We start from the raw sequence: 15,293 nt of genomic DNA, 5'->3' as shown, positions 1-15,293 counted from the left end.
AACTGCTTTGTCAGCAGCCCTCTTGTGAGCTGTCACTATCAGCAATTTCTGCTTCCACAGGAGGCTCTGTGGCTCGTGACCTTTAGGGACCTCTCCAAACAAAGGGCTTGCCTGAATAAAGGTAAGTTTCCCTGCTTTCTCAAAGTCACTCCTCACCTTAGTTTGTAGGTGACACAGAATTAGCATCTGAGGGTGGGACAAGGGGAAGGCAGGCGAGACCCAGGTGAGACCCAGGTGCATACCTGGGTTTGGTGCCTGCACTCAGACAACCTTCAGGTCTAAGTTCTGGGAATGTAATCCAGGCTGTCACAGTGTTCTCAGCTGTCCTGTGGGTGACTAGGAAGTGATGAAACCAACTCCCACCATCTTGTCACTTCACAGTCACAGCACAGATGGCTTCCCGGCGGATGCAGAGCCCTGTGGAAGCCCGGCGAGGAGGAGCTGCCTGCCAGCAGCTTTACTCCTAGAACTTCACGAAGACTTCCTTCTGGGCTCAGAGTGAGCTCTGCTGGCCAGAGTGGCTTGGGTGACAGGGCAGTGAAGGGAGAGGGAACTAGCCAGGGATCCTCAGGGGCTCTTTGAGCCCAGCAAACATCTTTATGGAGGCTAATGTTTCTTTCCTGTGGAGACCCGAGGGACCCTGAGCACTTAACTGTTCTCAAAGAGCTTGTCCTCTGGGAGGATGACATCCAAACGTCACACACCAGCATGGGCTGAGAGCCCCACTGCTCCCTGTTCCCTTTTGCATTCCCTTCTCCAGAACACTCCAACAACAGCAGCAGCATTACTAGGGCTCCCTTTTAGCCTTCATTCTCATCCCAGCATCTTTGAACACCTCAGTGTTCCAAGTGAGTGCTGTGCTGCCCTCAGATGGGAGAGCAGAGCCTCCAAATCAAGGCCCGTGACCGCCCCCTCCCCCTCAGACCCCACACAGCCCACTCCCTCATCTTCTGAGACCCATGCTGATGAGCTGATCAGTGGCTCTGCCCTCTCCTCTTCCAAGTTTCTTTAGAGACAAGCGTCATTGCACAGGGCCTTCTCTACCAAGACCCCACCAGCAGGACCTTAAGATGCTAATGTACCACCATCCCAACCCAGACCCTGGGACTCTAGCACATCCTCCCCCAGGACTTGGACAGAATGCAAACAGAGGCTCTGGTAGGTAGAGGAACTTAAGAACTCCCACAGACAGCACCTCTCCATGGAGGACAGGGAGCCAGAAAAACCTGTCTCTTGACAAGCACTCATTGGGTCAATTTCCCTCCATTGACCTGTGTTGACTGAGAGCTGCCTGAGTAGCCAACTGTATTATTTCACAGCTCAAGGATGCAGACTGGGGTCAGGACCTTGCTGCCCCTGCCTACAACATCTGATGTTTTACTAACTGGGTTCCCTATTCCAGGCTCAGCTGAGGCCTCCCCTCTCCCACCCTCTAACCCAGCCTCCTAAGCTGCACACATACAGGTTTTCTTAACACACAGGTCTGACCCTTGCTCCTCTACCTTTCACAGACTAGAGACCCAACTCTGTGACCTGGCTCTGAATCTTCCCACACCTGGCCTCCTCTTTGGTTCTAGTATCTTTTCAGCCACTAGGGTTGACCATTCACAGGGCCCCTCCTCATACCTGCCAATCTTTAAATATGCAAATCTCCCACCCAGGAAGGCCCAGATCCTGTACCACCTCATCAGTAAGGCCTCCCTGATGCTCCTTTATAGCATTATCCTTACAAAACACACATGGAAAGTACCTGGCCCAAACCAGACATCTTATCAATGCCAGAGACCTGTGGTTTCTAAATGGCTTTGGCCTCCTGGTTCTGGGACCACCAGGTGACACAGAGCTGTCCTCAGTCATTGTCCTCTGCATCTGTATATAGCATAGAATTCAAGGGCAGGCAGACACAGGAGCCAGACTGACCACCTGTGCTGGACCCCCAAGTTCCAGGTTCTGCCTGTTACTAACTTTATCATGTGTATGCCTCAGTTTCTCCAAGTAAAGTGGGGCTCTTAATAGAACTTTCCTGCTAGGGAGCGTTGTGGGATAAAACTCTGAGAACACAGTGGTGCTCCCAAGGAAAGCTTTTCCTCTGCTCTTCAGTGGCAGGGAAGCATGTGTCAACCACAAACTGACCCATCAGGTAAGGACAGGGTCATTTTTTGAGGTCAACATCATAGGCCTGAAAGGGTACCCCGATGACTTTGAAAGGGTACCCCGATGACTTTACTGTGTCTATAGGAAGCCCAGAATTTGAAGCTGGACTGAGGCCCAGGACAAGTGTGGCCAAAATATAAAAACACTCATAAAGCTCTTCCTACATGCTCTGTGCCACCTAAATGAATGGTTTTATTGAATCTCACAGTGACTGATATACCTCCCGAGCCTCATCTCTCAAACCTTCTGCCATCTGTAAAATGGGGGTTCTCATAACACCACTTCAAAGATCCAAGACAGCAAGTGTGACATACGGTATGAGACAGAGTGAGGGGTTAGGAAACACTGTTCTCACTATCCCACAGGGCACTTCAGGCCCAGAGAAGTTCATCACTTGTCCCAAATTATAAAACTTCCAAGCACCAGGGCTGTGATGTGAGCTCAGGACTCCTGATTCTAAAGCCAGTGCTTGGGTCATGCCACCAAGTAGAATACCATTAGTCCTGGGATGCTGGGATCAACAGTGATGGGTGCCTGCAAAGGCAGGGAAGGCCCAGCCTCGACACCATGCTCCTCAGTCAGGCAATTTCTGTTGTTCTTGCTGCCTAGCAAGGGGTAAAAGTCCTGAGTGGTGGGTGCTACCTGCTACCCTGAAATCTCCTCCTGCCTCCTGCTCCCCCACTCACTCTGCTAAGACATTCCCCCACACACCAATCCACCCTGTGAATATGACCTTCATCCAATCATCTGTCTGCACAGTGAGGCCTTAATGCTGACTTCAGTCCACCCACTTGGAACATGCTCTGACCAGTCACCTATACCCCACAGGAAGCTCCTAGACTTGGGCTCCATCAAGGCCCTCTACTCTTGTGATACTGAAGGGTCTGTGCCCTCAGCAGTTGGTGTCCTAGCTGGGAACCTGGCACTGTGGGGCAATGTTACAGCTTGCAGCTTCCCTCTGCTTTGGAAGAAACCATCACACATCTATGGGTTGTAATATGGGAAAGGCAAGGTCAGACTGGTTTTACTTGACCTTAAAGTGTTAAACCAAGACAACAGTAGACTCCGCAGAGAAAAACAGTTCAGCCTACAGAGCTCCCATAAACACCAGGTAGTCAACAAGCCCATGCTCAACTGGAGTGAATATCAGAAAAACTTTCAACTCCAGCTGTGAAAAGGTGGCTGGCTTGAGTAGTGGGTGACAAGGCCACATGTCATTGAAGCTTTCAAGCATGGATGGAAGATAGTCAGACTGGGAGATCCCCAGGCTTCCTGGAACCCCAAAGGTCTAGGAGAAAAGATTTCAGCCTTGGCAGCAGATCACAATCACCTGAGGAGCCCCCCAGATACTGATGCCCAGTCTCCATCACCAGAAACCAGGGTTAATTAATTTTGAGTGGGAAATTGAGATTATTAAAAAATGCTCTCCAGGTGATTCTAACATGCTGCTGGGGCTAGTCTAGGGGCTGGTCTTCAGTGCCATGGTGCAACACCCTAAGTATCCTAAATTAGGCAGACACCCTCAGCCTCTCAAAACCACAGAATAGTCATCAGTGTTCAAACATCTGCCCTTTTTCTGAATTTGTTCCCCATGAATACTGCTGGGTTTAATTCTGTCAATCTGTCAATGTCACAAACTCCACAACAGACACTGCAGGGATGCACCACGATGACACTGGCCTGAGCCAGGAAAGGGAAACAGACCACAGCCATCCCGAAAGGGTCTCTCACCGAGTGAGGACACAGGGCACACCTGGGTGGAGGAGGGACAGAAAAGGTTGGGGATGGAGGAAGAACTCTGGATTAGTATAGACTGAATTGGACTTTGGCAGGTATTAAAAAAATTATGTGACCCACTGTAATTCCCACGTGCCTTACAGTCTTATCCATCCTTCAAGTCTGAACACTCCTACCCACAGGCCACTCTACTATTGCCTGAACCCACCTCGGGCTGAAATGCTTCTCTGCTCTGAGATCATTTACCTGCCTCTCTTTGCTGGCGTTAGAGATATTCACAGGCCTCTCCAATACCCGCTTCCTGGGCTCTGAGTTACTGCACTCAGGCTTAATCAAGTCTGATTATCCCGCAGGACTCAAGCCCAAGGCTGGAACATGGCTGGCATCTAAAAAATGTGCTATGTGGACAACTGAATGCTACATCTCTCTCTCTCTCTCTCTCTCGCCACAAAGTCACTGTGCAAAAGCTAAAACAGATTCTCTCCATTAAAGCCACGCAGACAGGGCAGATCACAGTGAACGATCACCCCAATAAACCTAGAACCCAACCCCCTAGTCTTGGAGGGGAGGCCAACTCCACCAAAGGTAGGCGAGGCTTTCCTGGTCACTTCCCATTCACTGCATCAGGTCTGGCATCCAAACATGAAGTGCTGAAACCTGGTTACTTCCCTGCATGTGTAATAAGGGTGTGGGTATCTGCAGATGAAAGGTATCATTTTATAAAGATCATCATTACCATAATCACCAATGAGACCTCTTACAGGGCCAGATAGAGTCAAAATATTCAGTCTAAAAAAGAACTTGAAGAAATGCAGGCAGATCTCAACCAAACAAAGAGAATGCTCCAAAACACACTAGCTGTTCAGATAAATGACAATCCTCCCTGGTATCATGAAATCAGACTATAGACTAAACTGAATGTAAAAAGAAAGAAGCCATCAAAGTATTTATTAGAAGTAAATATTGGAGAAAGGAAGACTTAGCATACTCAAGACATAATGAAGAACATTAACACTGACTTAACAATAGAAAACTATTCAGTATGAGCAATAACCACCATCAGATACAGAACCAAAAGTCCAATTGCAAGCTCTAAAAAACGTTCTACAACCCAAGTAGCAGGCAAAGGGCTGCCGTCCTAAACTCACAGTTTTTACAAACCAATAAAAAGATAAAACTGCTGCAGAAAAGGATAGGCAGAAGATAAAAATAAACAATTTTAGAAATGCATCACGAATGGTCAATGCACTTATGCACCAGTCATCCAAGAAATTGCAAATTAAATCAAATTGCATTTGAATCCCCAGAGTTGCAAGAGAAGAGTAAAACAGGGGTAAACAGCATAATCTTTCTGGAATATGATTTGAAAGCATGTATCAAAATTTTTACATTTTACTTAACAACTTTCCCTCTCAGCATCAATCCCAGGGAAATAATCATAGACCTATGCTAAGAAAAGTTACAAAGCTGTTCAGCATAGTTAAAACAGCTAAATTAGTTAAAACTAGGGAAAGCCAGAAATAGGAAAACAATACAATACAATAAGCCCTCCTAATTTGCAGACTTATTACATGTAGCTTTCATCAAGCATGGTCAAAAAATTCAAAAGCAAAAGTTTAAGTTCTCAAGTGTGCATTACACAGCATAGTTGATGTGGAGAAGTTTTTAGTTAGTCCTGTGTGGTCATCAGTTTGTGTTTAAATCATTTGATCCTGCCCTTAATTTTGTGTAAATCTGCCTCCAAAAAGCTTTTTGCAAGGTAACAGTGACAAAGTGAAAATCTGAGACTTGTAGAAAGGCTGCATGTCTTTCATGAAGCTGAGCAGCAACATAAGAAAAATGAATCAAGGATCTGCAGTGCAGCACTGAGCTTTGCATCCTGAGCCTGTGTGGATGTTCTTCCTCTGCGATCCCCCTGGAAACAGATACTGATGGATACCAAGCGTTTACTGTATAAAGTGCTGCTGCTGAGTGTCCAGGGTAGTGTAGACATCATTCCAAGTCTGAGTGAAAAGGAAAAAAATTTTACTTGTGGATAATTGATATATCTACACTAAAAAAAGGGCAAGTGGAAAAACATTAACATTAAGGGTAGTTTCTTTGAATTGTACGATTAGGGTTGTTTTCTATTTTAGTTTTGTTTATTATACTTTCAATACCAAGCTTAATCCTGTTATAAGGGAAAGAGGGGTCCACTGAGACTGAAAGCTACCTCCAATCCAATTCAGCCTGCCTGATGCTGAGAGCTCAGTGTTCAACCCACAAGGGCCCCTCTGTCAGGTAGGGGTGGCATCATTCTACAAATGCCATGTGGTCCCCAAATCACATGCTATGCTTTGGAATGCATGGGTGGGGGGCAGTGGATTGTGGGCTGTCTGGCTTTCTGGGAATGCACACCCAACAAAATGGTGAGGATTCACTAGCAAGAACTTTGTGGTCATTTTCATTTTTAGACTCTCACCACAGCCTGGAGAAACCCAGAAAGCCCCGTTCCTCCTAGCTCCATGTGCAGTCTCCTCCCTGCAGCCATGTTCCCTGAACCCCACATAATACAGGTGAACTCTCCAGCCATCAGAAGCAGTTGTGCTATAACAGTGGCAGCTCTGGTCCTGTGTTGGAGCCTTAACCACACAATCACCTTCACTTTCACCCGCTAGGTGCCCAGCTCAGCCATGTCACACAGCAGACAGACTGTTGAATGGGGAGCTACAACTTCAGATCAGGGCAGACGGGGCCCTTCAAACCTAACCTCTTGTCCCCTTCCTTTGGCCACATCTGAGTCTGGACAGCAGCAGCACTCCCCACCTTGGCACAGGGGATAGAATCCCTTCTGTCTGGATGCCCTGCTGGCTCCTGGCCCATCTCCCAGGTGGCCTCTGCTTCCTGGTGGTTTCCCATCTCCTTCTGCAGCCCAAGACACAGGTTCTCCATGTCTCCTCTAGGTCCCCAGGAACCACACAGTCCTGCAGGGCAGAGCACGTGACTGCTCCTCAGAAGCCTTCCCCACCTCAGCAAACAGTCACTCATTCTCCTGGCTGCTCAGGTCCAAACTTTGCAGTCACCCTTAGTTTCTCCTCTCTTTCTAGCATCAGGGTTTCAGAAACCTGCTCGTCCCTTCCACTCTGTTCTCTACTAGGCAGGAAAAATTTAAAAACATGAGTTCAATCTATATATGAATATAATATAACATACTGTTAACAGTAAACTGTTGATTAGGGGAGCGTGGTGAAGAGAATAAGTAATGGGGGAAGAGGGTTAAATTGATTAAAACACAATATATACAGACATAAAGTACCAAGGTGAAACCCCCTTGGACTATTAATATATACTTAATCAAAAAAAAAAAAAAAGTCTTTTCTGGGGGTGGATTCCAGTGTGGAGGGGTGGGCAGAAGGAAAGGGGGAATGAGGATGTATGTGGTGGATATGGATATCTTGTATCCATATTTGAAAACAGAAGAATGAAACCTGTTGAAATTGTTCTAAGAGGGGAAAAGGGAGAACAATGGAGGAGGTAAATCCAACTAAGATATATTTTGAACACTTATATAAATATTACAATGTATCCCTTTGTACAACTATTATATGCTAATAAAACCATTTAAAAAAAAAAAGCCAGGACACACCCTGACTCTGCTCAGAACCCTGCACTGGCTTCCCATCCCACTCAGAGTCCAAGTGAAAGACCTTTTCAGTGCCTCCAAGACCCAACATCTTCACCTGTCCCCCAAACTCTGCCTACCTTAGCCTCTTTGTCCTGCTTTTCCTTTCTCCCCAGTTGCTACTCCTGACACACTGAGTCAGCCTGTCTCTCCTCCGGAGAGGACAGCTCAGGGGACCAGGCTTTTTTCGTTCTGCTTGCTGCTTGATTCTCAGCACCGACCCAGAATAGCACAAGCATATGGTTCTCAGCAATACTGAATGGATAGGTGAATGAACGAGAAGGGCTTGGCCTGGGCTCTCATTGACCAGCTGAAGACTCTGGGTCCAGCCTGGACTGCAACACCCCACACACCTACCAAGCCACTTCTCCCTCAGCCTCAGAAGCCCCTTTCTGACTGTTACTGTAAGTGCTGCTGGACGACTTGGGACTGAGTCATTCATTCCCCAGGGTCCTGACTAATCCTCTCTCCTCCCCTGGACCCACCTCCAAGCTCCTTCCTTTACAACATAAAGGGAAATCCAGAGAGCTCCCCTTGGAGAAAATGGAAAGGAACTGAGTCGTTGAGAGGAAAATTCAGTTCTTCCTGGCTCAGCAATTGAGAAAGCACAAACTCTCAGGAAGTCAGGGCCTCTGAAAGTGAAACATTAATAGAGATATTACTGGAAAATACCAAACAGGAAGTGAAGGAAAATTCCATTGTGGAAGCAAGGTCCTCTGTCCATGTGCCTTAATGGTCACAGCAAAGCGTTTCAGAATCAAAACACGGTAAGAAACGGAAATCAATCAGGCTGTCACCCTTCCTGTAAACTAGAGCGCTGGCCAAGCCATCTCCACATCACCCCAGCACAAAGGGCACTGCACTCAGAATGCAAGGCTGATGGCCCCACTGCTGGCTCTGCCCCAAGCTGCCATGAGGCAGGGCTGACTCTGCTCCTCCCTCTGAGCCTCCATTTCTACCTCCTTAGAGTGGCTCTGAGAAGCAAACAAAATACAAGCATAAAAGAACCGGTTAAATTGTGGAATACGTACATAAATGTAGAAACAGTCACTCCTACAATGTCAACAGAGGAAGTTTTTATAAAGAGTAAAGCAAGCCACAAACAAGGTGGAGAAAATTGAGGCATAAAATTGTGCAGTGTGAGGCGGTATGGCACAGTGGTTAAAAAGAGACTCTGGCTCTGGCTTCAAATCTCATACTGGCTGTGTGACCTCAGATGAGTTACTTAACCTCTCTGTGCCCCAGCTTTTTCCTATGTAAAAATGGGAATAACCTCAAAAGACTGCAGTGAGGAGTAAGAAAGTTACATATAAAGCACATGGGGCACACCTGGCCCTGAATATGTGCAATGAAAGTTTAGTTGACATTATTATAGAAAGTTCCATTAATCCAAATGAGTACTCAAATGTCTTCTTCTCTGAGAAGCCTTCCTTGCTTGCCTCAGTTGAAATGAACTTCCTCCTTGCTCTGCTTCTCCTCTGACTCCATGGAATTCCCAGAAAAGCCTCTGCCAGGATGGCTCTCAGCTCACCAACACTACCTATCTACAGATAAATTCTTCCATACAGATCTGTGTTCCAACCTTGGTTCTTGTGTCCCCAAGCAGAGTGTAATTTCCTATGGATGGGCACTAGCTAGCCTTGGTCCACCCTGGTATCTACCCAGTTCCTGACAGGGGCTAAATACAGCAATTCCTCAGAAGACACAGGCCAAACAGAAGCTATGACGTCAGAAAGAACTACAGCCTTTGTCTCTGTTCTACAAGACAGAGATGTGTTGCAACCCCAGCACATCCCCAGCAGGCCAGTCGGTGTGCTGCCACCAGCCAGCTGCACCTGCTTCTTTTCTACAGCCAAACCTGACCTTTCTCAAAGGCCACTACCATCCACCCCCAATTCCCCAGCACAATCTAAAACAGGAGCAGGCTTTCCCTCACAGGACCAGGGGAAACCACACCTGCTCACCTTCTTCAGATTTGCCTTTTAAAGCCAATTTTATGGCTCAGAAATGCTTTGGGGGCAAGGAGAGGTCGGGTCTGGTTTTGGGTGTTAAATCCTGCGGTAATCAGTCATGTTCTGAGATTTTCAGATTAGGCAGGATGATCACCTGATCTCCTTTAAAGACACTTAAGTTTCCCTTGATAAGGGCTGTTTTTCTTAAAACAAAACACATGGCCGGGCCAATCTTTGGAAGGAGGGAGAGTGTGGTGTTAGAAGGGGAAGACATGACAGCTACAAGACACATGTTTTGTGCAGCTGTCCTTTGGGATGAGCCCACTCTGCACAGAATTTCTCTATAAAATAACTCAAGTGCTGCATTAGCAGCTCCTTTATGGAAGAAACACCACAGCAGATGGGGAGAGAGAGAAACAAAAGTCAGCTCTGTGGTCTCTTCTAGGAACATTGAAGCCCAGACTTGAGAGGGGAATTGAGGCAGAGGGATACCAGATGGAAACCATGAAGGGCATCTCAGTAAACAACAGAGCCTTTCAACCTCCGTGGAAACTGTGGGGTAAATCAGTAAGGTGCACAGATGTTGTGGCCTCGGACTACATGGGTATGATTCTTGTTCCATCACCTGGTAGCTGGGTGACGTTAGGTTTGTCACTACTGTTCTCTAAACCTCATCTTCTTTACCTATAAGATGGGCTGATAGACCTGCAGCAGATGAATGGCACTGAAAGTCCTAGTTAATATTGCCTATATCCCTGCCTGTAGCTGTGGGACTCTACAGCTTCTCCTCTCTCCTTGAAGCCTTGTCTTGCATTGTGACTGGCTTTGGTCAACACCAAACGGACAGTATACCAGTTTCCAGCCTCAAGAAACCTTATGGGCTTCTGCACTTTCTTGGAACCCTGCGGCCATCATACGACCATGTGCTGGAGGGCATGGGACCACATGGAACAGAGCTGAATGCTGCAGTTCACCATCTTAACCAGCCAACCAGACACAGAAAGTCCAGCCAGGATGGGCAGGCCTGAGCAAGACCCACTGAGACCAGAAAAGCTACTCAGATGTGCAGGCTCAGGGACTATAGAACAAAAGCTTGACATTTCTTGAGTTGAAAACTACAGCCCTACAGAACCTACTGTCTGTTTTTGTAAGTAAAGTTTTATTGGAACACAGCTATCTCTACTGATTAATAAATTGTCTGCGGCTGTTTTCAAACTGCAACGCCAGACCTAATCACTTGTGATGGAGACCATTCAGTCTGCAAGCCTCAAAATATTTACTATCTGGCCCTGACCCTTTAAGAAAAGTCGGCTGGCCTTTGGTTTGAAACCCTTGAGTGGGGGTGACTTGTTATGTAGCAACAACTGGTATATGACCTACACCTAGTACCTAGTATGACTGTGAGGACTAAGTGAACAAGTAAGTGATTAGAATGAAGCCTGGAGAACGTGCTTCCCTTCCAGGAATCCCTGGGGAAAACTGGACCTGATAAACACCATTGCTTTCACACTACTTTCAAGGGATGGGACTTCCAGGGGAAAGTGCTCCCAGCCAAACCACGGCTATCAAGATCGGTCCTAACCTCTCCCAATAAGGATGTTTTAAGAACTGGACAATGTGGCTGTTAATCAAATGGGAACAACTGACAACTCACATTTGACGCTGGCTTCCATCAAGCCTGAACATAATGATTTTATGTGAAATGAACCAAATAACAGGTCATAACTCCCCAGCAAGGCCCATGAGACTCAGTTTCCTATGTGGGGCTCCAACCTTCCTCTGCAGTCTCCCCCTGCTGGACTCCCACCACTCTCTCTCAAGTCTCCAGGTCTCTCTGCATGAGAGCCATCTTTTCCATTTCCCTGCCAAGGGAGTCAAACTCATCCTTCCAGGCTCAGCTCAAATGTCGCCTCCTGGCAGCCCTCCTTCACTTGCCAGCATGCAGGCCTTCCCACCCCTTGCCACACACTCTGGCTGTCCTCAGGATGTGATGCTGTCCTGAGAAGCTAGCACAGTCATTTCTTGATACCCATGGCACAATGGTCCCAGGACCCTCACTAATACAAAATTCCAAGAGTGCTTAAGTCCCCTATGAAAAATGGCATAGAATTTGTATATAATCTGTGTATCTCCCTCATGGCTTGAATCATCTCTAGATCACTTACAATACCTGATACAGTGTAATGCGATGTATATAGTTGCTACACTGCATTGTTTAGGGAATGACAAGAAAAAAGTCTGTACAGGTTTGGTAATTTTCCCTTCAAATATTTTTGAGTAGCAGGTGGTTAAACCCACAGGTGCAGAACCTGAGGACACACAGCCCACTGTTTCCAGCTGCAGACTGACTGAGGAGCCCTCTTCCTCCTTGGGAAGCTGGCTACACTCATTTTTCTATGAATTTCCCCTGCCTATAAGGCAGCTCAGAAACTGCTAGATTTAAAAAAAAAAAAAAAGAAAGAAAAGTTACGCATATTATTTTGTAACTATGGAAGACATTATTTTGTAACTATGGAAGACGTTATTTAACTCAACTCTGGATCCTGACAAAATATCAAGTGTTGGTAGCATTAGCATGTATTTAAAATCTGGGAAAACTGGTATCATGATGCATCTTGACTTTTTCAGTTGTGTTGGAAATATTATTTAATTATGACAAAAGAAACAAGACTTCAGCAGAAAACATAACCGGATGAGGCTTGTTTGGCTGCACAAAGGAGACCCACCAAGTAACTGGGGGAGGTTTTGTCATCATTTTTCTTATTTTTAAACTTTGAATTTATTTATTTTTATTCTTATTTTTTGGTGCAACTGGAGTTTGACCTCAGGGCCTAGAGCTTGCTAGGCAGGCACTCTGTCCCTTGGGCCACCCCTGCAGCCTTTTTTTGCTTTGGTCATTTTTCATATAGGATCTCACCCTTTTTGCCCAGGGCCATCCTGGGATAGTGATCCTCCTACCTACACCTCCTAGCTCAGATTACAGGTGTGTACCACCACTCTCAACCTCATCTTTTTTTTTTTAAATGGGACACTTCACTAATTTGTATATCATCCTTGCACAGAGGCCATGCTAATCTTCTCTGTATTGTTTCAATTTTCCAATGTTAGTGTATGTTAGTGAGCATTCATAGGCACTTTCTTTTTTTTTTAAAGCACAACTTGAAGGAATACTATTTCTACCTACTGCAGTTTCATTTTCTGTCTCAGGAGTTCACCATCTCTCACCTGAACTATACTACAAATGTCCCTTAACTGTGGCAGCTGTTTATACAGCCTGGGAGGCCTCTTGACCAGGGGCCTGAGCACATACATCCCTTTCCTGGCTCACAAGTCTGCAAGGACTCCTCTGGTAAGGACTCCTTTAGGGGGTCCAAACAGGCCCTCTTACTTCTCTCACGTTGTCATCTCTCCTTGTTTTCCAAGAACTCATCCTACATTGAAGTTTTATGTATGTTCATGCACACATGTACACAACTCCGCCTGCTGTCACCTCCTTCCCTGCATTGAAATTCCCCTTTGCTATAGATTCAGCTCAAAGCTACCTATCTCCTAGATGCAGACCGCTCAAAATGCTCAAGCCAAAACCCAGGACACATGATGGAAGTACACACGCACCTCCCTCGGGGCTCAGGCCACACATTACTGATGAGTCTTCTGCATCCCTAACCACCCACCCTCATGTTCACACTCGCACCAAGATACCTCTGCGCATAAAACAAGTGCTCACTAAAAGTTGGCTAAAGTTATGTTAGGGGAGAAACTAACACAGTAAACACAATCTCTCTTCCAACTGATTCTGAAAGGGAAAATATCCTAGCCTGGATGCCAGCAGTGGGGGCAACAGGATGTGTGGCCAAGTGTGTGTGCCCCAGGACTCACCTAGGAGAACAGATGGATGCCAAAGTGTGTGAAAGAAGGAGGCACACACATATTGAGGAAGGCAGGAGAAAAGAACTCAAAAGTAAACCATAGTGAGGCAGGGGAGGCAAGCACTGGAAGAAGGGCTCCCTTTGCTACTTGGAAAGTGTAGGAAGGGGGACCTCGGTCACAGATCAGTTCTGAACAAAAAGCACGAGACCCTGTCTGAAAAATAACTAAAGCAAAAAAGGGCTGAGTGCATGGCTCAAGTGACAGAGCTCCTGCCTAGCAAGCTTGAGGCCCTCTTCTCACTCCACACCACTGTTAATGCAGAATCAAAGTAAAAACCAAATATGGGACCTGGCATGCAGGGGGCATTTACCAGACCTAACAGTCTCACCCAGTTCCCTAAAGACTGATGAAAGGAAGCTGGGCAGCCTGATGCTAAGTGGGGTGCCAGAAGTGGGTTTTCCTGTGTGGGGGGGAAAGAGGGGAAGTTTCAGGGCTAGATCACAGTAGGGTTGGCCTTCCAAATGCATCTGACTGGAAATAATGTGAAAACCAGAGCTCCTCCAAACCTGCCTCTGACTGCCTGATGGGAATGGGAGGGTGAGGAGGTATTGGCCCAGGATCAGGAGGTGACCACACAGAGGATAGAAACTGGGTACTTGGAGTGTCTGCATTCAAAGTGGCCCTGGCTAGAAGACCCAGAGGGAAGGTGAAGGGGAGAGAAGCCCCGGTTGCATCAGTGCTTCTCACAGTGGGATCCCAGGACCAGCAGGCAAAGATCACCAGGGAACTTGTCAGAAGGCAAAGTCTTAGCACCCTCCCACCCCAAACTTGTTGCAGAGATGCATCCCTGCAGTCTGTTTTACCAGCCCTCCAGAGCACTGAAGTGTGAGGACCACCACAGCTAGCTAGTCTTGCAGGCCCTCCCTGCTGCCTCTTTTCCTCCTGGTACCCAAAGTCACCACTCCTCCTGCTGAACAATGGTCCTGCCTAGAGGTTCCTTTCCTGATCCCCCTGTAACACTGGTGTGTTAACCCACATCACTGGTCATGGCAGGATGGCTTCTGTCAATGCACTCAACCCCACAAGGGTTCCTGCTCCAGCATGGGAGGGCATGGAGAAGACCCACAAGAAATATCTGGTGCTGTAATGAAGCCAAGTCTTAAACACACTTGACATTCCAGCTATAAAATATATTATTCCTACATATTTGAAACAGTCTTAATATAATTGGGAAAAAATGTTTACTAAAGTTTTGCAAGCCACAAAACAAGACTTTAGTGAGCAGGGAGAACTCCTAGCTGAAAGAGAGAAAGGAGACCTGCCTCCCAGTGGGGTGGTAGTGGGCAACAAGGGGGATGCAGGAAGTCTAGTGCAGTGGCTACAAGGAGAGCTTGCTCAACCTTCCATAATCAAAAACTCCAGGCTCTCCCAGGCTATGCACCAGGCCAAGCTTAGGCTTCAGATCATAGGTAAGACCACAGGGAGTCCCCTCAGTGTTTCCCTCACAAGTCAATCACAAGACCCACAGCCCAGCGGTTCCCATCCAGGCTATCTTCCCCTTGGCCTAGCCTCCTGGTTCCCAGCTCACTGTCATCACATTGCTTAGGAAGCCCAGAGGCCAAGCTTCCCAGGTGTGTTGCCAAACTGCTCCAGGGAGAGGTGGGAGCCTTCAGACTGTTCACAAAGTCCACCCTGGGCAGACCAAGCAGGGGAAAGGATATCGCAAGACCTGGGGGACAGGAGGCCACACAGCAAAATTAAAGAAAGGCATCCCCTTACTTCTCCCTCCAGGAAACAAAAAAGATCCCTTTCCAAGCACCAGCTGGCAGGTAGAAGCTATCTCCTCCTGTCAAGACATCCAGACCTAAGAAAAACTCAGACCCTTTATCAGCCTGGGCAAAAGTTTACCTTTGGGAGAA

General features: G+C 47.0%; 1 protein-coding gene and 1 pseudogene across 1 annotated transcript in view; both read right to left on the bottom strand.

Moving 5' to 3' along the window:
- Positions 1–15,293, bottom strand: part of Shb (SH2 domain containing adaptor protein B) — a 122,008-nt gene that overhangs the window by 104,446 nt on the left and 2,269 nt on the right. The window lies entirely within an intron of this gene.
- On the bottom strand, positions 12,522–12,621 carry LOC141415925 (U6 spliceosomal RNA; annotated as a pseudogene).

The sequence above is a fragment of the Castor canadensis genome, chromosome 13, assembly GCF_047511655.1.
Source record: "Castor canadensis chromosome 13, mCasCan1.hap1v2, whole genome shotgun sequence".
Lineage (NCBI taxonomy): Eukaryota > Metazoa > Chordata > Mammalia > Rodentia > Castoridae > Castor > Castor canadensis.
This window is presented reverse-complemented; position numbering and strand designations above follow the sequence as displayed.